This window comes from Trachemys scripta, chromosome 18, assembly GCF_013100865.1.
Source record: "Trachemys scripta elegans isolate TJP31775 chromosome 18, CAS_Tse_1.0, whole genome shotgun sequence".
NCBI lineage: Eukaryota > Metazoa > Chordata > Testudines > Emydidae > Trachemys > Trachemys scripta.
This window is the reverse complement of record NC_048315.1, coordinates 5,883,763-5,908,685: the sequence shown is the minus strand read 5'-3', so window position 1 is coordinate 5,908,685 and position 24,923 is coordinate 5,883,763. Positions and strand designations below refer to the sequence as shown.

Below are 24,923 nucleotides of genomic sequence, written 5' to 3'. Positions count from 1 at the left end.
AGTTTGGGCTAGATTCGCCGGTTTGCTTTGGCTGTTTTACACTCCTCTGGCACAGGGATGCAGGCATAAACCCAGCTTAATTGGGTGGTGAAACCATGTTTACGGCTGCTTGCGTTGCTGGAATGGCACAATGCTGCCCAAGCGAACCAGTAACTCTGGCCCTTAATATTCAACTCTGAGAAATGGTGATCTCCAAATACATTGCTCCAAGCACAATTAAAGAAGCTGAGCTAAACACAAAGTTTGTTGGTATTGGAGCTTCAAGTAGCTCAGACAACAAAATGAACTGACCACTTACCAAAGATCTAAAAACCGTGTACACCACAAGTTGTGACTAGCCCATCAAAAGGCATCCTGAAGATGGATCTTTTCTTTTAGGGGAAAAAAAGCTGTGAAATAAATGAATACACACCCCACGCCCATAAGCACGCTGATAAAAGTGTATGTTGATAACCATTTCATTAGGTTGTGATTTGTGTTTTTAGGAGTATCAAAACTATGCATGTGACTATTTCACTGATTTCTTATATCCCTGCTTTGGAAAGTGGAGAGACTGTGGCTTGTTATCTTGCAGGGTTTGCACTATTTCCTGTTGTCTTTCCCTTGTGCTCCTGAGCTATTGTAAAAATGTTTGGTATCTTCCTCTAGGTTGTAATCATGTCACCTTAATATTTCACAGCTGCTAAGGGTAACTTTAAACTGAACCATTTGAACACTTACAATTAGCAAGCAAAACGGAGTTTTGAGACCACAGCTGGTTTTGAGTGTTACAACAACAACAACAACAACAAAAGTTGCTTTTAACTTTGTCCAAAATCGGAATAAAGTTCTAGGGCTGAAATTCCATTTGCTTTGTTAGTCCACTAAAATGATTCAAATTGTATGTCATAGGAAACAAAACAAAAAAACACAAACAAAAATATCCAAACAAAATTCACAGTTTGTTTATTTATGCAAATGAAAAAGAAAAAAGACTTTTGGTTAAGTCTGTGTGTATCTAGCTGCAGATTCTCACCTTCATTAACCGTGCACTAAAATTATGCTTTCCAACCAGTGTTGCTTTCAATCTACATCACTGTCACCAAGTGTAATTAAAAGCCGAGGAGACGACTTAGTCCCTGTTTTCAGTTGTACTTGTCATATGCCCCTTCCTCAGCGTGTTTTTGATCCCATGATTAATAATACTGAGGGGCAGAGACTGCTGGATTGCATTTTTCATGCCACTGTTACACCAGTTACAGGCTAGTACAGTGTTAGGCTGGTTTTTCTCTTGCTGCAGTACCAGACCACAGAAGTGTTGTTAAATCCTGTCCCTAATGCATAAGAATAAGGAATTAGGAAATCAAGGTGCTACATTCCAATGGCACTGCCAGTTCTCTGGGGAAAGAGGGTACAAGAAATGCATGCATCACATTGCCAGAAAAAAGCTCTTCACACAGCAAAGTGGCACAGGTCTAATGAATCTGATTGCTGGGGCAAATGAGACAGACAGGGATCAAGTTTAGTTTGACACCTCCCGAGGCTGAGGGCTGGTTTAGTATGTGTACATTCGCACCCTCTGAATAATCTATACAGTGTGCAAGCTAAGCCTGAACCTTGCAGATTTACTTGTCAATCAGGTCATTGTTCTGGAAAGTCTCCAAGCTGCCCCACAGTTAAAATGAAGTAAAAAGTGTACTGTCTGTCTGTCTGTCTGACCTGTGACTGGGGGACGGATTTTATGCAAAGCTGTTTGTAAATTCATCCTAACCCTTTTAGAAAACTGCACGTGGTCAGTACATTCAATGTTACTCCTTAAACGTTAATTGAATAAAGGCGAAAGCTGTGGCCAGAACTCCAGCGAGATGATTCATCACTTCTCTAAATCAAGTAGCCCAGCCTGTACTTTTCCAAACCTAAGGCTAAGAGATAAACGTATGTGTTTAACTGATGCTAATTCTGTCTCTTCCTGCCCAACAGGTTGGTCTTGTGGAGATGTTTAAGGCGAGCAGGTTACAATAATGTCAGAAAATAACATTACCCCAACGAACACTAAGTGTACATGTTAAAAATGGGTCCAAACTGCAAACCTCTGAGCTGGATTGTGACCCTGTCAGAGTGTGGGAATGTTTTGGTTGGGGCAATCTACAAATATATGGATCAGCCTCCGAATTCTGCTAGAGATGGGTTGGGGAAATTCAGATCTGGGATATTGATTCACGTCCATTTCTCATTGAAAGTGATGGCTCTGTTAACATTACACATTTACAGCACCTGTCATCCTCCCGTTATTTTACAACTATCCATTAATAAAGCTTGAGCCAGACCCTGATGAGATAGGTAAGTATTATTCCCATTTTACAGATGAGTAAACTGAGGCATAGTAATGTTGTGACTTGCCCAAAGTCACACTGGAAGTCAGTAGCAGAATCAGGATTAGAACCCAGCAGCCCTCACTCCCAGGCCTATTATATAAGACCTAGACCAGTCAATCACTAATTACTGAGCGTGGTACAGGGCACTGGAGGATTGTTTTGTTTTATTGTCTGTCTTGATAGCATTTGGTAAGAAAATGTAGCGTGTTGCCATTGCAATTTGGGACCTGAGCTTACATATCAGTCTCTGTTCATCATTGATCAGTTACTTTCACTGACATTTAATGCATCATTAAAAATCCCAGGTTATTTTTCTGCTTAGAGTGTTAGAGGCATCAAACTGCATAAATCACAATGACTGTGTTTGTGACAAAACCAACCAACCAAAAATCCCCTGGATTTAATGTTATGTTAAGTCCTGGGTGCACCTCTCTGTAGGTTCCTGGGCAGATAATTTTCACTTTGATGATGTTCCCTGTAGAAAAAGTAGGGCCCGTAGATAACCCTGATACATTGAAAATTGTGGTTTGTTCTGGTATCTGTGTGAGAAACAGGGCGAGATTTAAACAAGGACCAGCAGAAAGTGGAAATGAATTATTTTCTTTTCTTTTTGTCTTATAAAACTTATTGTCAGACATGGCAGAGTTCCTAAGCAGCAGATTATGACTGTTTCTTATTTAGTTAATATTTATCTTGCTGGATCTAAATCTCATTGAAATCAATGGGGGTCCTTCAATGGGCTTTGGATCAAGGCTTAGGGGCGGATCTATCTGGATTCAGTCATACACTCCACAGCTCAAGAGACTCAAGTCCTCTCTCCACAGAACAAGTGCAACACAGCAAGAACTGATGCAAGTTCCCTGATCTCTGGTTCCTTAACAATGTATCTCAGCCCTGTCCTGGAGAGACCACCTCTAGGGAGTGTAATCTGGAAGGCATATTTAATCCCTAGCTCCTCTGCTGAGAATGCGAACACAGGTGCCAGCTAAAACCATTTGTAATAGTTGATTTTGTGATGCGAACACATGTCCACCAAGAAGTGCACTGTAGCCCCCTACCAGGGTTGGGCTGGGGTTAATTTTTCCAGGGCATTTGCTAATTAATAACCATGTAACACATGAGGATAACAGTCCAGCCTAAGCAAAGTCAAATCCATATTGCACCAAGACACTAAAACCTCCCTGCAGATTGGAGGGAGAAAGAGAGGAGGGATGTGGACAGCACAGGAAGAACTTCTGCTCTAATCAGCCAAGAGCTAAGGCAAGCAAGTGGAGGACCAGATCCTCCAAGTCAATGGAGCATGGTCCAGCAGCTGAAGATCTGGCCCAGTGTATTTAATAATCAGTGGACTTTCCAGCACAAGCAATACAGGTGATTGCCTAGGTGCTTGTGCAGACTTATAACTCATTTGTCAGACCAGTCTCGTCGTCCTCCTGGAAGAGCAGGTGAAGTTATTGCAGTGGGATGAAAGGTGGTAAATCTCCTGGCAATGGGGCTGGATGGGAAGGGAACTCATGACCTGAATTCCTTTCTTCCATCCCACTTCTGGCAGCTGAAGGCCTCACTTTTGCTGGAAGCCATGCGTAGTATAAAGCCTGCTCTGCAACGTTCCATGGCAAACCTTAGACCCAGGGTGCCGAGCGTCTCCGAAGTCACTGGAAGCTGTGAATGCTCAACACTTCATAGGAGGCACTCGGTACCTTGCAGAATCCAGCTCTTTATGTGAAAAAAAGGCTTCCATAGTCAGACAATATAGCAGATACAAGTCCTAAGGCCACCTCTAATCTTGAGATAGAGCTACATGTCATCAGGGTATGGCAAGGCACCAGGGAACAAATCCAATCTCGGCCTAAGTGGCTAAAACACCCATTGAAGTTAATGAGCGTTGTGTCCCTTTGACCAGGACTGCCTTTGGCCCATCAGAAAGACAGTCGGTCATACCAAAAAATACCCTGCTGTCTTGTAATGGATCAGCTGTTTAACGGCAGCCAACGTAAAGCTTTCATCACAGGGGATACATACTGTGAAAATTTTGTCTGAGTGATAAACCTTGCTCCATGGAGAGCCTTCTGGAGCCTGGGTTATCTGAATCCTGCAAGCACAGAATAGCTTAGAAGTGACAGCCCATGCCCTTGTAATCAGTGAAGTAACAGCAATCACAGCCAAGCAATGGGCCTCAAATAGTAAAGAGTGGAGTTATATTAACCATGGAAAGAAAGCTTGGGAAATGGATAAGGCCACTGAACAATGTCCGCAAATAACCATTTGTTCTCATCAAAGGAAACAAACGTAACTATCTCCGCTGCATTTATCTTCCAAAGGTTCTGACCCATCAGTCAGCCTGGATACCTGGGCTATTATTGCTACTAATAGAGCCGTGCGAATGACCAGGGGTTTGGGGGGGTCAGTGGTCAAACCAAAAAATAATATTTTTTTAATTGTTTCAGGTCGAGCTGAAATAAAATAATTTCAACAAAATGAAAAAGTTGAAAAAATTTAGTTTTGGGTTGAACAAAACATTTTGTTTCAATTTTGAAGGTCTTACAATGTTTTTAATCGTTTTTTAAATCAAATTGAGAGAAATTTCAACATAATACATCTTTCTGAAATGAAAAGTTGCAACATTTCATTTTGGAAATGCCCAAATGAACCAGTACCAATTTTTTTTTTTTTTTCAAATGAAACACTTGGCCAACATCGACCTAAGTTCACAAATGGATTCCGTTAACCCAACTCTGCAATTACGTTTTTTGTCAAAAAAAAAAAAAAAAAAAAGCATTAAAAATGTTGCCTAGCTCCAGCTCCAGTTTAGTTTTGCGTAAAAGATCAGCGAATCTGGCTATTGCGTGTGCATGATTATTATTGCTCATGGTATAAACGATGCATATCAGAATGACGATGCAACATAATTTACTTTACTGGTACCTTGTGCTCCCTGCCCCTCTCCCTCATTTGTTTTTCTCACCCACCTGTTACACTTTCTCATAACCTAGATTGGGGGCAATCTTCTTCCTATATGTCTGTACAGCACCTGGCACAATGGGGTGATCCTTAACTAGGGCCCCTGGCTGCCAGTGCCATGTAATAATAACTAATAAAGGCCCACATAAATCAACGAGGAGATTTTGAATTTCCTGAGGCATTTCATGAAAACAAAGTTGTTTTTAATGTTCCTAAGTACAAATACTAAGACGAGCCACAGGCTAGTTATATGGTTTAACAATAATTTGAAATTAATTTCTAATTAATGCAATTTAACAAAAAAAACTAAGTAGCATCACATTAAAACCCAATCTATAAACAGGAGAAGAAATTATTTTTTTTAAATTAGCGCTCGTAAAACATGAACTGGTAATGGCTCAAACCACAATATTTTTTTCTTTGTATAGTATCTAAGTGCTTTCCTGCAGGTAGTTTCTATTGCTAGAAATGTAATGAAAACAATTTGCCAACAGCACACCATCCCCATTATGGTAGCTGATTCACTGCTTGGCATGCATCTATAACCAATTTTAAAACAGATGTAGAATGCTAGAGTGATGGGAGGGCTGAACATAGGTCTGGATGCCAGGAACTCCTGGCTCCTAGATCTCTGCCCTGGGGCAAGTCACTTAATCTCTCTCCTCCATCTCCTCATGGGTAACCTGTGAAAAATGCTGGCTTGTGTCTACTTCCTCATTGTGTCATAAAATAACCAGAACACCTTGTGCAAATGAGACAATGGTATTTTCAATTTTGATCCAGGCATTGTACAAAATCATTAAAATACCTGCTTCTCTTTTCTCTGAAAATTCCACTTAGACGTTTTAAAAGAGAAGGCCTGTGTCCCTGAATTCCCCTCGCAAAGTCATTAATAACCCCAGGAAAAGATCCTGGACGTATAAAGGCCAATAGTTACATTACATTAATCTCGGTATTTCCCATGATATTTGATATTTGACGGATTAAGCCAATATGCTAAAAAGAAAAAAAAAAGTAAGTGAGCGCATTAACTTTCAGACAATCTGGGAAATGACTTTGGCAAGACTTAGCTGCAGTCTGAAGGTTCTGAGCCAGATTCTGACGGGTGACTGCAGCACCTGCAATGCATAGCAGAAAACAGGTTCCCCTGATCCTGCTTCCTCCCCAAGTTGTGGAGGAAACGCCTCTGTGGGTATTCCATGGCGCAATCATGGAAGGGACCGGACCATGATGAAACTGAGCCTTTTCTGCTCCTTCACGTCCCTCACCTTTCTAAACAAACCACCCCTGAACTTTGGTTTACATGGAACTCCCTTATGCTGAAAGCCCAGCAGCTTAACCAATGAAGGGGGAAAGTCATTTCCCCACATATACAATTGCCTGGGGCATGCAACTGCTCCTTCAATTATTCCTACTCCTAGCATTATAGTGTTCAAGTGAGCTTTGTGTCGGGCTGGGCCAATAGTGCCAACCCCAAATATACACACCTCATAAGTCACCCGCCTTAAAATCATGAGAATGGCATAAAATTCATGCATTTTTTTAAAAAAACAACGGGTTCTTTTTATTTTCCTGCTAGATTGCAAGCCTTTTAGATGCAGTTGGTTCATATTTTCAAACTGTTCTGCACAAACCCGAGAGCTAGAAATGTGCTTTGATTTTTTTAATGAACGTTTAACCCCAGGATTCCAGAAGCTGGAGCTTCAAGACAAAGACGAACCATTGTGACACGCGTGTTAAAACCACGAGCGTTGGTGACATCGTAGCAGGTGAACACATGATGTTGTCACTTTTGCAACATGTGTGCCAGGAACTCAGCTGGGCTGGGCCCAATAAACCTGCACTAAGTGACTGTGCTTCCTGGTTGGTCAAAAGAGCCAACAGATCACCATATAAACACTGTAGCAACAACAACACAGTGGCTGCTCAACGTGTCCCATGCCTGCAGCTGCACCAGACCTGCTTCCTGTCTAGTCCATCCTCCCCCCTTTGCCTGCTCTGCTCCTGCCTAGTCCCTGCCTGCCTCCTGGTTCTGACCACTGGCTTGCCTCCTGACCACAGCTCAGGCTATCCCGTTTGGTTCTGTTCTGACATCTAGCTCCAACCATTGGCTTGCCTGGCTCTGCCCACTGACTCAACTCTGACCACTAGGCCAGTCTCCTGCTCTGACCACTAGGTTGCACTGCCTACACCTTAGTGTGTGCGCGTGGCGATTTAGGGGAGGTTAGCCAACATGAGCCAGTATTTATTACATTATCCCTCCAGGTATGTCCAGGAGGGACCATTAGCATCATCGAATCGGACCTGCGTAATTCAGGCCATAAAATTCCACCCAGGAACGTGTGGCTGGACAAGAGCAAAGCTTTTAGAAAGATGTCCACAGTAGCTAACAAAGAAGCTTGAACCTGCTGGTGTGAAGCAATTCTTCCAGCCCAGAGCAGATGGGATGTACATTGCTTCCAAGATGTGTCAAAGGGGAAAATAAACCCTATTGTCCTTAGTGCCTCGTGGGATAGAAATGTCTTTGACCCCGGAGCTGGGCAGATTATTTCTTGCTGTGTCATACGGCTGCTGAGGCCAAGTGACTCTGCATGCGTTCACATGTGAGGAGCCCCGAGGAACTGCTGAGAGCATCTCAACAGGAAAGTCATGTTACTGTGGCCTTTTCTCAGCCCTTTCATCAAGCAATCCCTTCATCTCAAGAGGCATCGGGGATCCTTGCAGTATCAGGTCCTGTGTAAGACAAGACAGTGCTCAGACAAATGGAGGAGGGATTTCCTGACTAGGTAGTGTCCGAAGGTGAGATTTGAAGCATATGAGACAGATACTGGTAACTAGAGAGGCCAACTACAGCAAGGGCCGGGTTTGTTTTCAACACAGAGGAAGAGAATAATAGGGAGGCCAATTATTGTTGGTTATAAAACTGGGGCTATTACTACGTGCCATGTTTAGAGGGTTCCCTTAACCCCAGTGAGACCCGAGTCCATGTCAGAATCAATGGCAGATACTGGGCCTTTTACAGTGTGTGGCTGTATTTTCTCTGTGGAGATGAGTTGATCTTTGTCTGGCGCTGAGTGTGTGCAGAGAAAGCAGCGTGGAGGGTTATGAACTGACTGGCCGCTTTGCCATTGTGCTCACTGGCTTTTCTTCCCTTTCAGCTTTTCTTTCCTTGAGACAGGTTTTAAAGTCCCATGTGCCCAAGAGATTAGCAACCTAGCGGGAAGGCAAGCCCTTGATTTGTGCGTAGTGCATGGTATGGCATTACCTGGATTTTGATGTCCAAAGGAAATGAACCCTGAGCGCTACCTTGCCACGCTGCTCAACACAGAAGGACAAAACATTCAGAGGTGAGATACTTGGAGTGAAGTTCTCCTTAGTGCAGCGGGAATGTTAATGCCAATATTGTTCTCTGGAAGATCCATGTACATACAAGGAAGCTGAGAAAAAAACAGGAAGAAAACAGTGAAACACAATGTACCTAGTTCACTCACCTTTATCTTGCTTTCCATACTCTCGTGTGACTAATAGAATCATAGACGATCAGGGTTGGAAGGGACCTCAGGGGGTCATCTAGTCCAACCCGCTGCTCAAAGCAATGCCAATCCCTAAATGGCCCCCTCAAGGATTGAACTCACAACCCTGGGTTTAGCAGGCCAATGCTCAAACCACTTGGGACAGGTAATGGGAAGTGCACCTAACTCATGGAGGTGCTTTTGAAAACGCCACTGGTAGAAAACAGCCAGCAGCAGTAATAATGCTCTGTAGCAGTTGTATAGTGAAAATTCCCCCCCAGGCAGAGGGGCTTTTAAGATGTAAATCGCTAGCTAACAAAAGACATAAAATGAACTATTCTATAAATGATAAGACACTTCCTCTATATCTTCCCATCTCTCTGGATGGCGGTTAGAATGTAAGCTCTTTCAGGCAGGGACTGTCTTTATTTCTGTTTGTCCAGCGATCTGACACGCGGTTTGCTGTGTGCAAAATCCAGATCAGGGATGGTTCAAATTCAGGTTTCATTTCTTCCAGATAAACAATGTTTGTTAACAGCTAAGCGAGGCAGGGAGTGAGCCAATGACTAGTGCACTGGACTGGGAGTCAGGAGATCTGGGTTCTAGTTGCTGACTTGGCCACTGACCAAGTTTCTGATCTTGGTCAAGCCACTTCACCTCTCTGTGTTCCCCTGGCCTCATCCTTCCTCTGTTTAGCCTGTAAACTGTTCAGAGAAGGGTGTGTCTCTCAGCAGGCCTTTGGACAGTCCCTATTACAATGGGCCCTAATCTCAGTGGGAGTTTGTAGGCATTTAAACACAAACAACAGCCACTACAGGGAGATGGAAGGGGGCCTTATCCCAGCTCTAGACTGGTGGCGTTTGGGGTTTGCAAAACCTCATGATGAAATGCCAGACCAGGGAAGCACTGGCATTTGCAAGAAGTGGGCATAAAAATGCAAGCCCTGGTACCAATTAAGCACTGCCTTGCTCCCTCTGTTACCCTCACCCCGCGGATCAGGGAGGCGGAAGTCTGATCCTAAAGGAGGAAGGAAAGGAAACCTTGATCTTGGGAGTGGTAGGGCAGGACAGCTGGCAAACCCTGACTCCCCTTGCAGCCTGAGTAGCTTTTTAAACACACTCCTTGGTATGGGGGTTCATGGAACAGACCCCTGCAGGAGGCCAGGGAGCACTTGCACCCCCTTGTCTAGCTGTGCTTGCAGCAGTATTAGCCATTTGCATTCTGGAGCCAGGGTTTGTCGGTGAGCTGGACTTGGGGCAAGGGATGGGCACGTGGAGGGCACTCCTGTAGTCTCAGACCTACCCACTGGTATTGGATTCGCCTCAGAGTCTCCATCCCCTGCACACTCTGCACCAGCCAGCGCATTGCTGACAGCGGTGTCGCCCTGTGTTCACACTGCAGCGCCATGATCCGGAGCGAGTGTCTCGTCTCGCCTTTGCTTTTAGACCCGCCAAGTTTGACTTGCGCCCTCTCTTTGCCTTGGAAGCGCGGCTAGCCGTGAAACCTGGTTTGTAGAAAGGGGGGTTAATTTCCTTGAGCTCAGATAATTCACACCGAATAATCGATCCCATGAATTAAGCCTCTTGTTCTGCTCACACTGTCTCTAAAGAGCGGGTCATTATTTCCTCACATGGATTTGTGGTTTGAAATTCGGATTGTTACATGGCTTGATCACGGGCGCTTCGCGAGCGTTTGATACCGACGCGTGCGATCTGCGCGGCTTCGCTTGGCCAGAGGTGCCAGATGGGTGACTTCTGTTCCCGGATTGGATGCGTGGGGCAAACACACCCGTGCGAGGAAATGTTTGTGGGAAGCGAATGCAAAAGGGGCTGGAGTGAAACCCAATCTAAAAATCCGGCAACGGGCACAGAGAAAGTTGCCCGGTATTTTCCTGGCACTTTTCAAATTCCCGTATTAACCATTATTAAAGTTGGGCCACAAAATCGGATGTGTGCCCGTTTGGAAAATGATTTCAGCGCGGCAGGGTCTGCGCACCCCTCTCCCCCGCATTCCCAGGATCTAGTTTGCTGACACGATTATTGGTGGAAATCAAATTGAAAGCGAATTTTATGCGCTTAGCCGGTCAGGGACCAGGGTGCTTTCTCTGACCTCTGACAACAAAGCAACGCAACTGGCATGTCAAATGTTCCCGATCAATTCACAGAACGAGGAGATCCACTGAGAGACTCGCCTAACGAAATCGTTACCGAACTGGTGAGCTTCAGAACTGAACCGAATTCATTGCTCAGCCCCGGGAATCCGAATTTCGGATCTATCCCCCTTACACTCAGGTGCTCGCCTTCCGTCTCCGCTAGAAGCGGATTTAAACTCTGAAATCAACAAGGGCAAAAGTAACTCGCTGGTACTTCTCCGCCGAAGCATACATTTCAACCGGCCATTTCCCCCACACTGTCTGAGTTTTTTTTTTTTTTTTTTAGTTTGCAACCTCTCCAGCCCTGTCCCGGGCTCCTGAGAAGTCCCTTGCACAAAGCTTGCCGGATTCCTCTCTGCGAGGTGGGCTAAATCCGGCAGATGTAGGTGGCTTCTCGGTGCCCTGTTTCTGCATCGAGTAGTCCGCTCTATACACGGTACAACTCCCAGCTCTATTCCTGTAGCCCCCTCTCCCAGACTGGTCAAACAAACACACACAAATAGCTCGCTACGAGTTTTCCTGTGGGCTCCATATTTTCCCTATCCACTGTTTCAATCACCTGTGGATTGTATCCTCCGCGGGGGCACTGTGGTGCTTTTTGGTTTACACGGCTTCTTTCATTCTGTTGGAGAAAAGGAAAAGGGGAGCGGGCATATCCCAGAAAAAGGGAAAGACGGTGACTAAAGTGACCCTGGGAGGCAGCGATCACCCCGGAATCTAGTTTACCTGCTTCTTTATTCTCCGTGGGAGCAGCCTGCCCATCTGGAACCGCTTCTGCCCACCCTCCGAATTAGAAAAAGGGGAGAGTTCAGATGCACCAGGTTCCGATTTTCCTAATTAGGAGGAGCAGGGAGAGAGGCCGCACTCGCTGGCTTTGTAGATCCCCGGCCGCGGAATGAGAGACCCACCCGGCACATAGGTATCTGTGTGAGCTGTGTCCTTTGTGGGAGGTGAGCCCCAGGGTCTTTGCACCATGAACTCTGCTGGGGTTTGGGCTTGGCTTCAGAAGACAGGTGTGTTTAAAGGGCCGAGTGTGTGGGGTCTGTATCTGTAGGCACCAATTTTCAGGGGGTCTTTTACACATGAATAATAAAGAGAATTGATCTCGGGCAGCCGGGCATCCAGCGGCTGCTTCCTGGCCAGCGATCGCATTTGTGTATTGCAAAAAATGCTGGGAATGGTTGTTTTTTGTTTCTCGTTTCATTTCGCTCAAAACACGCCCCCACTCCCTTCCCCGGTCATTCATGAATTTGATCACATCCAAAAGATGCTTTCAGAAACTTCACCGCTTGTTAAGTCTCCTCTCCTGATACTTCCCATTCATTCTAGCGAGCTATCGGGCTGACATGATTGTGTGTGGGGGGGGGGTCCCCTGCTGTTATTGTAACGATCCAGGTCAGACTGTTTTACAGTCTCAAATCCTCACTTTTAATCCCGAAAAGGAGGGGAGGGGAGAGCGCCCAACAGCACGGTTTTAGCAAATCGCGTCGTTTGTTAATCTCTTTTATTTAAACGATGGACTAGCAACAAATACAAGCTCTGGCTTTAGTGATTCTGGCACTAGATTGTAGATCAATTCCCAAGAGCAACTGGGGAGATTGTCCCGTGTCCTCTTTTCCCCCGAGAGGGCTTTTTCCCTACTCCAAACTCAGCGGTTCACGTGAACAATTCTTGAGATAATCTGTAGTTTACTTCTTTAACTTCTCCAAAAGAAAGGAATGCTAACAATCAAAGGGTTATTAGCCCCAGACAAGACACACTGTCGAGAAAAGTCTATGTATCCAGGTCTACCTAGATCTCAAGAGCTGTATCTACTAGATAGAATAGCTTCGTTTATGTATGTTGCTCTATTGATGAATACACATCGATCCAGCTCTCTGTATGATAACTCTACATAAACATAGTGGTCTACCTGGCGCCGTCCCTGTGTATGTGTGTAGAGGGGTGCACAGGCAGAAAAGACTGGCTAAAGGGTGAAATGTACGATTTGGCTGTTCTTACGTATACAATAATTTGGAGCCGATGGTTCTTTTATCACTACTATTTTGTTGGAAGCCAGTGGGCGTTTTCTGTTTATTGTAACTTACACGCACAAGTAAGTTGCATGTTTGGATGTGTGTGTGTGTGTGTGTGATGGATGTGTGTCGCAAACCGGTGCCGTTGCTAAGGAACCGATGTCTAAACATTTATCCAAAGCACTCCATCAGACTCCCCAAATGACTCCACTTGTTTTTCCCCCCCTGACTCCAACAAAATCGTGGTAATCGTTAGCGTCAGCAACATCGTGTTTATGTCTGGGTGTAAATACATTGAGAGGAGCTGGTGTCAATGGAAGAAAAGAGGGTGAAACTGAATGTTTTAAACCGGGCTGTTTCTGTGCAGGTCTGGTGTCTCCACAAAATATACAGACTACACACAGATATCGGTGTGTACAAACGACACTGTATACACCTAGATTTTAATGAGCTATGGGCATAGGGTATATGTGGATAGGTTCACACGTGTATGGTTTAGGGCGAGGTTACTGCCTGAGTTTTGCCCAGATCCCATTAGAATAATGAAGTGAAGGGTAATGCCATTATCCCTTGTCTGATTATGCTGCACATCCCCGTGTCCTGGGATCTGACATACTTTTTCAAATGGAATTTTTAAACACTGGGATTGAAACGATTTTTAAATACCAGCTCCTGTTTCACGCAGGGCTGGTCCCCCAGCCCCGAGCCTTGGGAGCATTTCGAAAAAGCTGCCATTGGAAATTCGTGTCTGTCCTTTTAAGGAAACGGAACAGGAGCCAGATCGGGGTGTGTGGCTGAGGGCCGGGTTTTTGACAGCCAGTGGGGAATAGATCGAGTTGGCTTTTATACGTCATTCTAGTTTCTGAAGTGTGAGCACGGCAAGGGTTAATGAAGTCTCAAAGCTGGAGTCCCATGGGGGAGGGGAGGAGACACACACTAAAAAGGGTTAATTTCGTCCCAACTCAGTGAAGACTTTTGTAATTGAAAATCAATCAACCTGCTGGACTGTTGAGAACAAGGTCAGAGCTCAATGATCAAAGCGTTAGAAAATAGTGGAGGTAAAAGGGGGGAGGGCTTTGTACAGGGTGGAAAAAAAATATCTCCTCTGACCATTACATCCAGTCTGTCTACATGGCTAGATCTGGATACACACCGCCTCACACGCGCGCTTCAGGCCGGAAAGAATCCAGAGAATGTGCGTGGCTGTTGTAAAGGCTGATCTGAGTTTTGTACACACCGTGTGATTGGGGGAGATGGTGGGGGGGTGTCTTTCCCTTTGACTCCCGCCCTCACCGCCTTATAACACCCTAACGTAGCCTTGTTACTAACCAAGTGTTTCCTGGGGACATTTTTCCCCTCCAGGAATGGCAGAGAACTTCCCTCCAGAGGGTCAAGCATTGGTGCCCATCTCTGATTGCGCCTTTAGACTTGTATGGTGCTGCTGGCTCTGTGTCCCTCTCTTCTCCTGCCCTTGTGTAGGCTCTCGCGTCTCTCCTGGCAGGATTTAGAGCCCTAACATATGAGCATGTCAGTAGTCATTGTTACTTCAAGTCTAAGGTAAGCCAGACGGGATGTATAAATCTCGCATCGTAGTGCCCGAAATGCGGGCTGACAATGCCAACACTACCGCACCGTACATGTGAGGTTCCGAAGTTTTCTTTCCCCGGGGGATAAGCTCTAAAGGAATAGGTTTACATGCAACTTTTCCTGACAAACAGTCTGGAAACTGTGTTTATACGTCGCTCCACTCTGGGTAAATAAAGTTCAGTGGAGTTTGCGTCTCTGTCTCCCCGCGTGTTGTTATTTTCCAGAAATCTGGATTACTGGAAATATTTTCTTTAAAGGCGGAGAGAAATCTAAACAGTCTGAAAAGCTTGGTGGGAAAATGGTCGTGGAAGTCGGCAAAGGGGCTAGAGACGCCGGATTAAAAACGTGAGGCGTTTTAAAGGGATTCCTCGCAGTTTTTCCCGAAAAGATGCTAAGAAAAGGTGGACGGGTCAATTTTCCATGTGGCCCTAAAATAGATCTCGAGGTAGGTCAGTGTGAAATCTCCGGCTGCTAACTGGGCGTGGATACGTTTATAAAAGCATATGGATTCGTATCTCGTAAAATGTGTGTCAAACAGCGGTGTTTCTGGATGTCTCTTAGGGTGTAACTGACATAAAATAGAGAGTTAAACTCTAAAGGGAAAATAAAGAATATAGGTTCATGGCTGTAAGCAAAGGAGGGGGGATACGTACGTGTCAAAAGTGCATAGTTCACTATAGTATGTGCGTGCTTCTAACCGGCAGCACCCTTTCAACCCAGACTGTTCAGTGCTGGGGCTGCAGAAAGGACCCTGGAAGCTGCTGAGAGCATGAATCTCTTCCAGTCCACCTGCAAACTCAGGGGGGGGGGGGTGGGCTTCTGGTCGGAAGCAAATAGCCGGTGCTGCTGTTTAAATACCCGCCCCTTAGGGATGAGGAATCGCCCTTCCAGGATCTTGCCTTGATTGCTGGAGGGTGGCACATGAAGCCGTGTCCCTGCCGGTCCGAGGCCCAGAGCCCCCGCCTGACAGGCGGCAGGAGAAGCGGCCGGGGCAGGAGACCGAGAGCGCTCGGGGGGCCGGAGTGAAACTGGAATGTAAGGGTGGTAATTGGATTTCCAACTCCGTCGCCTCGGCAGGGATGGGAGGGGAGGGCGTTTGCCAGGCCAAGCGCTGCAGAGAAGGGAGGCGGCCCAGTGGGAAGGGGGCAGTTCTTGGAACACGTCAAGAGAGAAGAATAAGGGTGAGGGTGAACCCCAGGGTCTGGGATTTTGTAGACTGACTGTAAAGCGTGTGTGTGTGTGTGTAAATATGGATATAGTGTGTGTGTGTGTGTGTGTGTGTGTAGCTATGGATATAGTGTTTGTGTGTAAATATGGATATATGGCAAAGGGTGTTTCTCATGGATACTTTCCACACTCATTCTTCCCTGGATCTAAATCTGATCCGAGTTACAACCGCTGTTGTCACCTCTTGAGGGAGGAAAAAAAAAAACAAAAATGTATAGGCCACTCTGTCCCAACTTCTCTGGTCCCCATTAAGTTTGCCTTGACAGCATCTTCTGGGCTGGTTTTTCCTACCCTTTTGCCTTCCCTTCTTTCAGATGCCGCTGTATCTCTGCTCCCCCCGGCCCCTTTCTTTGATTGCTGTGGGCTAGACACTGACTTTCAGAACACCCTGGGCCCAGGGGCTATCCCCGGTGGGGTAGGAGGGTAACAACTTGTGCGCGGTCAAATCCTGGCCATGGCCAAGCTAAAAGGCGTGTTGTAGAGACAATCAACTTTACAACCAACCCTGGCCATTCTGGGGAGTGATCCTTGAGGAACTAGACTTTTCTCCTGCCTGGAGCGGATTGCCTGACTCCTGGCAAATAACGGGAGTGCTTTCCGCGGCGTGTGCGAGTATAAAATAACATATGTTGCAAAGAAGTGACAAATCAAGTGGCAAACCCATCTGCTAGGCAGAAACGAGGGAGGCTGCTGCATCTCAGGTTATTAATCCGATTGTTGAAAAGCAACCGTACGGTGTTCAGAGAGAGACAGAGACAAAGGCGATGAATAAAATATTAGACATGTTTCATAATGAATAATAAAAGTTCTCGCCCGCCTGAGTTAGCAAGGGGCTGCGTGAATCTCTGCAGCAGGAGGGCGAGGGGAATTCTGCTCAGACCTGTCCTGTCTCCAGGCAGGGCAAACCACCGCAGCGCTTCCCTGAGAAGGAGGCGTTTGCACCCAATAATGTCCTGCCCCGTGGCAGAGAATGTGCCACGGGCAGGGGAAGGGGCTGGGACAAGGGTGGTCCATTGCACGGCCGGTGTTGCATGAGGCGCATGGCAGCTTTGCTAGCTGGATCCCAGGGGGGCACACCGCATTAATTCCCAAGAATCTCTAGTCTAAGCGGTTGGGCTCTAGGACAACATTGAATCAAGTGACCCATTTCGTGTCACTCGCCCCGACCGAGGTTGCAGAGAAATGAATTTTCTAAGCTGGTCGCTCTCTTGGGGCACACCCGTGTCTTCTCCACGGCAGCTCAGCTGGTGAATCTTTCCTCACCTGCCACGGGTTCGCGGCTTGGCTTTTTGCGAAGCGAAGCCACAGTGCGAAACCTTTGTTGTTCCTTCTATGGAATTATCGCCTCAAAATAAAATATACATGGCGTGGGGTTGGGCCCTGTGTATGTTCCCGGAGGGCATCTTGGGTAATAAACAGCCCTTGAACTGAGATGTATCATTAATATAGATTAAATTCGAATCTACCTAGAAGTAGATCTCTCTCCCTCTGTAGGTATGCGTGTGTCTATATAAATCTCTCTACCTCTGTGTGTGTATATATATCAATCTACCTCTGTATATGCGTGTGTATGTATATAAATCTCTCTACCTGTGTGTGTGTATATCAATCTACCTCTGTATATGTGTGTGTATGATCACTGAGGAAATAGACTTTTCTCTATTTTCTCTATAAACACACACATACACACACTAATTATACTCCTAATTAGTGTGTGTGTGTGTGTGTGTGTGTGTGTAGAGAGAAAATATATATATAGGAGTATAGGATCAATTTATAGTTCATTCCAAATGTGTTTCCAATGTACCTTTTCACGGACAGTTTGCCAGATGAAATATCTCCTATTATTTTAGAAAGTGGCCCGGTGTCATTAAAATCCAACCGAAAAGATAGCGCGAGGTGGAGAAACCGCACAAAGAGACAGACGGTGATTTTTTAATGTTTATTTGACGGAACAATCTGACATTAGCTGCTGAGCGGACAATGTCTCCCCCACGCTGGCTCCAGGCCGTTCGTGTCTCTAGGAAGGGGGGGCTCTAGACCCAGCGGGGGGGGGAGTTAACTCTGCGCACCTGTTGGTCGTTGCCAAACGGTTCCCATTTTCTTCCCTGGCTCCTTTTGGGGGCCGCCCCTGAGGGTCAATCCCACGTGCTCCTCTTTTCTCACGGTCCCGCCGCAGGCGGGACCCGGAAAGTGGCTTTTGCTTGCCCTGAGCAGATGCGGCTCCCCAGCCCCCCCCCCCCCAACAGCCTGGCCCCCGATTTAAAAGCAAACAAACAAAACCACCCGTAGCTCTGTGCCGGTCACCTCCGCAGCAAAACCCGCTAATCGGTATGGGATTGGTGGGACCCTGAAGAGGCCGCGTAGACAGGTGAAGCGAAGGTGTCCGAGTATCCCCTCCCCGCCAGGAGCCCCGTGTGCACGGGATGTAGGTACCCCAGACATCCATGCCGCCTGCCCATTTCTTCTGGCTCGCAACATTGGAGCCAGGCGTGTGACGGGGCCAAACCCGGCTCTCCTCCCTACAGACAGACAGACACAATTCCCATTGAAGCCAAAGGGCCTCGCCTGCCTCGGGATCCGGCCCAGTCAGGGTCTGGCGTGCGATTGCCCTGGATTCCCGGCTGCGGATTCAGCCCTCGGGGGAGCTGCTGCTCACGGTGTTACTAACAACACTTCACTGCAGCGTCTCCTGTGCTACTGGGGTGCTGGGGAGCGGGATGTTGGGGGGGGGCAGGCGTGTATTTCAAGCCCCCTTCCACCTGACTCTTTCTCGCCTCCCGCCCCAAGCCATGCGGGGAAGAACTTGTACTTCCCGCCCCTCCCCCCCCCCTTCTGCTTTTGGAGGATTGACATGGCCCTTCCCTTAGGGCGAAGTGTCAGCAGAAGCTCGGTTTTCAGCCCAGGCGCTGATGGCACCCAGATTGATCTTCAAATTAGCCATGGCAATCCCTCAGCTGTCTCCACCTGATCTGTTTTCTTCCCGATCCTGCGATTCAGGCAGAAAGGGCAGCTCTCTCCATCCTGAGCCAATACAGGAAGGACACCACCCTCGAGTCTGGTTTGGGGTAAGGGATAGGAGATTTCCCCCTAGTGAAAGTTCAGATCGATTCTTGCTGACATCTCAGGCCAGGACCCCCGGCTGTCTGAAGTTTTGGCCCCTTAGATCACATGCCTCCAGTTGAGGTCGTTACACGTTGGGTTTCTTTGTCCTGGAGAACAGATACTACCCGCGATTTCTGTCGCCGTGGAGCTCCTGGGCTATTTGGGGAAAGCAACGCTGCCAATTTTCCTTTTCAAAAACCTTTCCTGAACACTGATGTCTCTCTCTCTCAACAATAATTAAATGGCTGTCTGTGCCTCGCTCTCCTTTAGAGAGGCTGATGAAATGCACGCCACGGGTTGAACCGAACAAGCGGTGTAGACAGAGGTAGTGACAGGACCTACCTCTATCTCCACTGTTTGTTGGTTTCAACCTGTGGCGTGCATTTGTGTTCTGCTCCGAGCTCAGTGTGTCTGGTTTGCTACATGTGAGCTGTCCATTCATTGCCTAGCGAGCCCGGGCTGAAGCGGGGAGGAGGGAAAGGGAGAGGGGAATCGCTGCTTGTGAGAATTGTTATTTTTCATCAATCACTCGCAATTTGTCTAAGTGCACAGGACAGGACACCAGCAGCCCTGCTGACTGAGGTCACAGAGACAACACAGCCGTGGAGAAGAGCAAATTGCATTCGCTCACGAACTCCCAGATCCAAATGACTGGCTTTGCATGAAGAGGGGAGAGAGCGAAAGGTCCATGTGACATGAGGGAAATATGAAGGACTTTGACAGGTCTTAAACGGCCTGGCGCCAAGGCCTGCGTCTACGAGCTAAAAATAGAAAGGGGGCGAGGAGCGGAGATGGGCAAAGATGAAAGAGGGGAAGAGAGAAAACGGAATGGGAAATTCGGTTGAAAGTTTAGATGTTTGCTTAAACTTTTGGGGGGAGGGCTTTGTCCGGGCTAACTGGGGGCACCGGGGAGGAATCGCCTTAAAAGACTCTGTTGCAAGACTTAAACCCTGGGACTCAGGCAGAGGGTTTTCAAGCAGACACACTGTATGGAAGCGCAACATATTGTTTTATATTGATAGCAGTAATCTATTGTAATGAGCGATTCCTTCTCCTCTTCCTCCCGGGCTTCTCCTCTTTGAAATTAACCCCCAGCGGTTGGTGATCTAAGCTACGCCTCCCTTAATGCTGGGAGTCTGTTTCATGTTTCATAAAGTGTCACGTTTTAGCTCCCCGATCTGCAATCCTGATGGTAAAGCCCAAGGCTAAGAGGGAGAGGGGGAACTACAAACAGAAGACGGGCAAAGAAACCCATGCCTTGTAAACAACTGTAAGTGGCCCTTTCCCATCCTGATTCCCCCTCCCTCACCACTGTTTCACCTCGAGGACAGGGGTTATTGTTAGGAAATCGTCTCTATTTATATAAGATAAGTCATCATTAAAACGAGAGCTAGACCCAGAAGGTTACAGGAGAAGGAAATGGCAGAGAAATGATTAGATCAAAACGCAGAGGACAAAATGAAGAATGTTCTTGCGTATTTGTGGAGCAGAGAGAATCCAAATCTTTCCCCTTGCTTCAGGGTGAACTTCGTGCAGTGTGATACTAAACATGTAACCCCCATACAGTGCTCCATTAACCCCATTCCACGTGAGTTGTCCTATGTAAGATAAAGGACACCTCCATGTACACTTTCACAACCTCACCGCTCTACATTTAGTAGAAGGCCTTCATTATTATAAAATCAAGTAGGCCAAAAAAACTCACACAATCACAAGGGGGGAGATTTTTTGTAATTACTTTGTAGAGGGGATCTCAACTGCCTTACAACCTCCCCCCCCCCCCCCACACACACACACATCTCAGTAGTTCCACTGTCTTTGGGATACGCATTTGTATTGCCTCAGTCTTTGTATTCACACTGATTTTTTTACAAATTATTTTCAGAAGAGTTTTTCTCCCTCCGTTTACATTTAGCAAGGTTAGCAATTCCTACTGCTCTGTCCTGTACTGTATAGGTAGCCCTGCAGTTTGATCCACCTAAGAAGGGTAATAGGGAATATAAACCCCCCTTTTGTGTGTGGGATTTTAGCAGCTAACAAAGTCAGTCATGCAATCGAATTTTTATAGGAATAAAAAGGGAGTAAGTAACTCTGGGTCTTAAGGAGGACGGGTGTATTAACATATTTAATGAATACGGTGATTGTTAATTACGGCTCACTAGGTGATAAGGAGAAAGGTATTTTTGATCAAACAAGATCTGAATCTGTTTAGGCACGGTGTAGGTATATACATCCACCCCTTTCTTTGCCTTGTTCCTAATCTGTAATTATATAACATAGTGGCTTGGATACGGTGGTGGTGGTGGAGTGGGCGGAAGAGGAGAGATTAATTATTATTATTATTATTATTTATTATTTATCCTGTTCAAACGAATTAGGAGACTGTGGAGAACCGAAGCAGCCTGCTTTCTGGAAAACTTAGTAGAAGTGTTGTTGCAAATAGATTTTTCTAACACTTCCCCCCCCCCACACACACATACTAGAGGTAATTAAAAATACGGAGTAAATTGTTCTGGGTGATATCAGGGGGAGCTGTGATTTTTTTCTCGATCTGAGACTGACTTGTTGCGTGTGCAGCTTTATCAGCCTGGGATTCATAAGGCCAGGACACTCGGTGTCCCGTGAAAAAGGATCCTGGATTTATTCAAGTTAATGTCCTCCATACACCCAGTGCGAAATATTATTATCACGCCGAATTTCAGTGAGGCGACTGGCTTTTCGTTTGTGTTTGTAGCCTCTTAACTGCGGCATGCAGCCGCCCCTGAACTCTTTCAGGCAGCAGAGAAGAATATATATTGATGTCTCCCCAAAACAACCCTCTGTAGGATTTTCAGAGATGAAGTAAGAGGATGATTCAGATGATTTATTCATTGCACGGTAGCTGCTTTTTAAAGGGGTCGGCATTAATTCACAACAGCTGCGTTTATTATCCGCCAGATTTGAAGTTTGCATTTTGCTCCTTCAGACCAGATCTGAAAGTCGCCAGGACGTCCAGCGCCAGAGCGGCCCGTCGAGTGACGGGCTGGTTGCATTTCCCCGGGACTAAAACGCACCGATTTTGCTTTGCGGCAAAAGCCCCGTTTGGTTTGGATTCGAATGCCGCTGCCGTCAGCACATTTCCGCCGAGGCGAAAATCCAAAGTCCAAATTGTGTCTAAATGTCAACACATCCTGACCCCCCCCCCCATCCTAACACCTTCCCCTGCAGCTTTTAACAATGCCCCGTGCTCTGGTGAGTTCAAACGACCTCCCGAACCCCTCGGAGCACTCCCTTCTCCCTACTGCCGCTCGTTTGGGCCCCAGCAGCGGAGGGTGAGTTTGGCTTTTGTAAGGGGCTGCCAGCCAGAAGACGCCAATCTGGGCTCCCTAGCCCATCAAGCAGCAAGGAAGGGAGCGATAAAACCACCCTCGACAATGGCCAGAGGTGAACCTGCCGCAGGACAATGGCAGGTTGTGAAGTGTCCTGGAGAACAAGTGTTGGGCTTTGATTCGGTTTCCCCTGTGGCGCCAGGGGCTGCCCTCGGCAACCCAGCAAAATGTAACAACAACCAGGGGGCAAAGGGGGAGCTGACCCTTGTTTGGCTTTAGGTTCCTGCTGCTCCAACTCGCCATCAGCCCCACGCCTGTGTCCTCCCCTGGCTGGCCTAAGGGAGAACAGACCAGTATCAAAACCCCAGCAGTGAATTCGCCCCCAGCCCTGAAGGAAGGGGGGGTGCACAAGCGTACAGGGAAGTGACAGGGCTCACGGGGGGGCAGACAGGGCAGCGCAAGTGTCAGCGAAACTGCTGACAAGCCGGGCCTAGGTTCGCCGCGGGCCAGAGGTTGCAGCCGGCCGAGGGTGTCTGGATGATGCAGAGCCAGGCATAGCCGTGTGGACGGGCTGGTGCCCGGGAACCTTGGGTGTTCATTACACGCACCGCGCCTTAAGGACAGCAGGGCCAGCCCTTGCTCTGGAGGACGAGATCTGTTTCCCGGCGCACAGGGCGAGTGAGACGGACCCATCCCTCCCCTCCAGTCTGCAGCCATCCCAGATGGCCGCGGCTGGAGGAAGCTCCCTCTAGCCTGCCTGCTCTTTGCTGCGCGCCGCGGAGGAACGGCGTAAAAAGCTGGAGCTGGGAACAACCCCGGGCTGGGCGGAATCTCGCTCCCCCTCCGGGCTCTCCCCGCGCAGGGGCACACACAGGCTGCCTTGGCGGCCATCTAGGGGTCACACGCTTCTATTCACCAGCCTGGTGCGTGCAGGGGAGGGGAAGGGGAGAGGCATTTCTCTGGAGGGGGAAGGAGGGGACCAGCGTTTGCATTGCGCCCCATCGGGATTATTGGGGGCTTGGGACAGTTCCTTCGGGTGGGAGGGGGGGCGATCTCCCGGCGCCCCCCTCCCCAATCTCCCAGGGAAGCGTCTGGGCCGACGATCAGGCGGCAGGGACAGGAGCCTTGGGAGGATTGCAGGGCGCTGTTTGAAGATTTTTGGGTAAATATGAAGTGACAAGAGACGGGTCTTTATTGTGGAGTCTCAGCCGCCTGGCGCCAAGCCCCTCTTCAGCAAACGGAGCCCCCAGTTAATCAGAACAGATCTCCAAATGGACCTCTTAAAAAGGACACACACACCCCCTCCCCACCCCCAAACAATAGCTCCTGCGCCTTTAACCCCTCCGGGTGACACCCCCTAGCAGACTATCTATCAAGGGGAAGGGGGGGGGGATGCCCGGCCATAATCCCTTTGCAAACAGACTCAGGATTTTCCTTCAAGATTATCTGCATCCAGGCGCCCAGTAAACAAACCCTCCGGATCAGTCTTCCCGGGGAGGGAAGAACCAACCTTGAAGCAGGCAGACCAGGGGGGCTTTTTAACGCGCCAAGCTGATGAATAACTTGTCAAGAGATTAGTTCAAACCCTGTGTAAAACTCAGCCGTCAGCAGGATGCGGGGATTTTTTTAAGGGACTATCGCTGTCTCTCTGCAGCACCCTAAATTCCCTCTGTTATCAACTCAACCTCTCCTGCTGGCGGCTTTGCCATCCCCCCCACCCACATCGCTAGGAGAAACAGCAGACGGGGCCTTGAGATCGCAACCCCCCTCCCTCCGCCTGGCTGACTCCCCCAGAACTGCCTGGGTCCCCTTCAAAGTTTGATCCTCGTCAGCCGCATCCCCAGGCACAAAGCAGCGCTTTCCCCCCAGTGTCACTTCCCCAGAAAACCCAGCGAGTTGCAAAACACCCCCCCCCCCCCCGGTGCAGTGGGGAAGCAATGAACGCGGTGCCGCGGTCCAGGCTGGCCAGCACTCACCCCGGGGCGCTTGGCGTGTGATTCTGGAGCTCCATCCCCCGCTGAACGCTGCCTGGCCAACCCCGCCGCCAGTGACCTCGGCCAGGGATTTAAAACGGCGATGCGCCGCGCGGCCGCCCCCAAATAGTTCAAGCCTCCCCGTGCCTCGCCGTTGCCTGCTCTGACGCCCTTCACGGTCTGCTACGGTCCAGGAGCGTTTCGCAGTTGCATCGATTGGCAGGCACCGCGCGCGGTGGTGGGCCCCACCTAGATTCAGTGTCCAGTATCTGGCGTAGGGCTGGAGTCATACAGTTTATCTTCCCCCTCCCCCTTCTCCCCTCTACTTCTTATAAAATTAGGGGGTTGCAAAGAAGAGTCCGGGCTTTGAACTGCTAGTCAAAAGCCACTTTAGAATACAGAGCCAGCGCGCCCTTTGCAAGGCACGTTAAATCAATACAACTTGATCACAGCATTGTATTGGGGGCTTTCAGATTTCTCTCTCATTGTACACACAACTTGCGAGCACACACAGGCGTATATGCACCCACACTATCTTAGCACAGAGGTATGCGCACACCGCCCTCTCGGTGCACACAAAAAACACACGGGCACACTCCCGCTTGTAGATGCCTACGGCGCATTTACACGTAATATCCCCCCGCGCCACATCTAGGACTTGTTCATCTGTGCAACTCCTGCCCTACTCCCGCCCAGGCGAAGCTGGTGTGTGTGTGTGAGTGTGTGTGT

General features: G+C 47.9%; 1 long non-coding RNA gene across 1 annotated transcript; it reads right to left on the bottom strand.

Annotated features, from left to right (window-relative positions):
• Positions 1-5,125: 5,125 nt before the first annotated feature.
• On the bottom strand, positions 5,126-24,922 carry LOC117867431. Its single transcript, XR_004643410.1, has 3 exons — positions 24,198-24,922; positions 8,581-8,752; positions 5,126-8,048 (listed from the first exon to the last, which is right to left on the bottom strand). It is a non-coding gene; the product is annotated as an uncharacterized LOC117867431 (long non-coding RNA).
• Position 24,923: the final 1 nt, after the last annotated feature.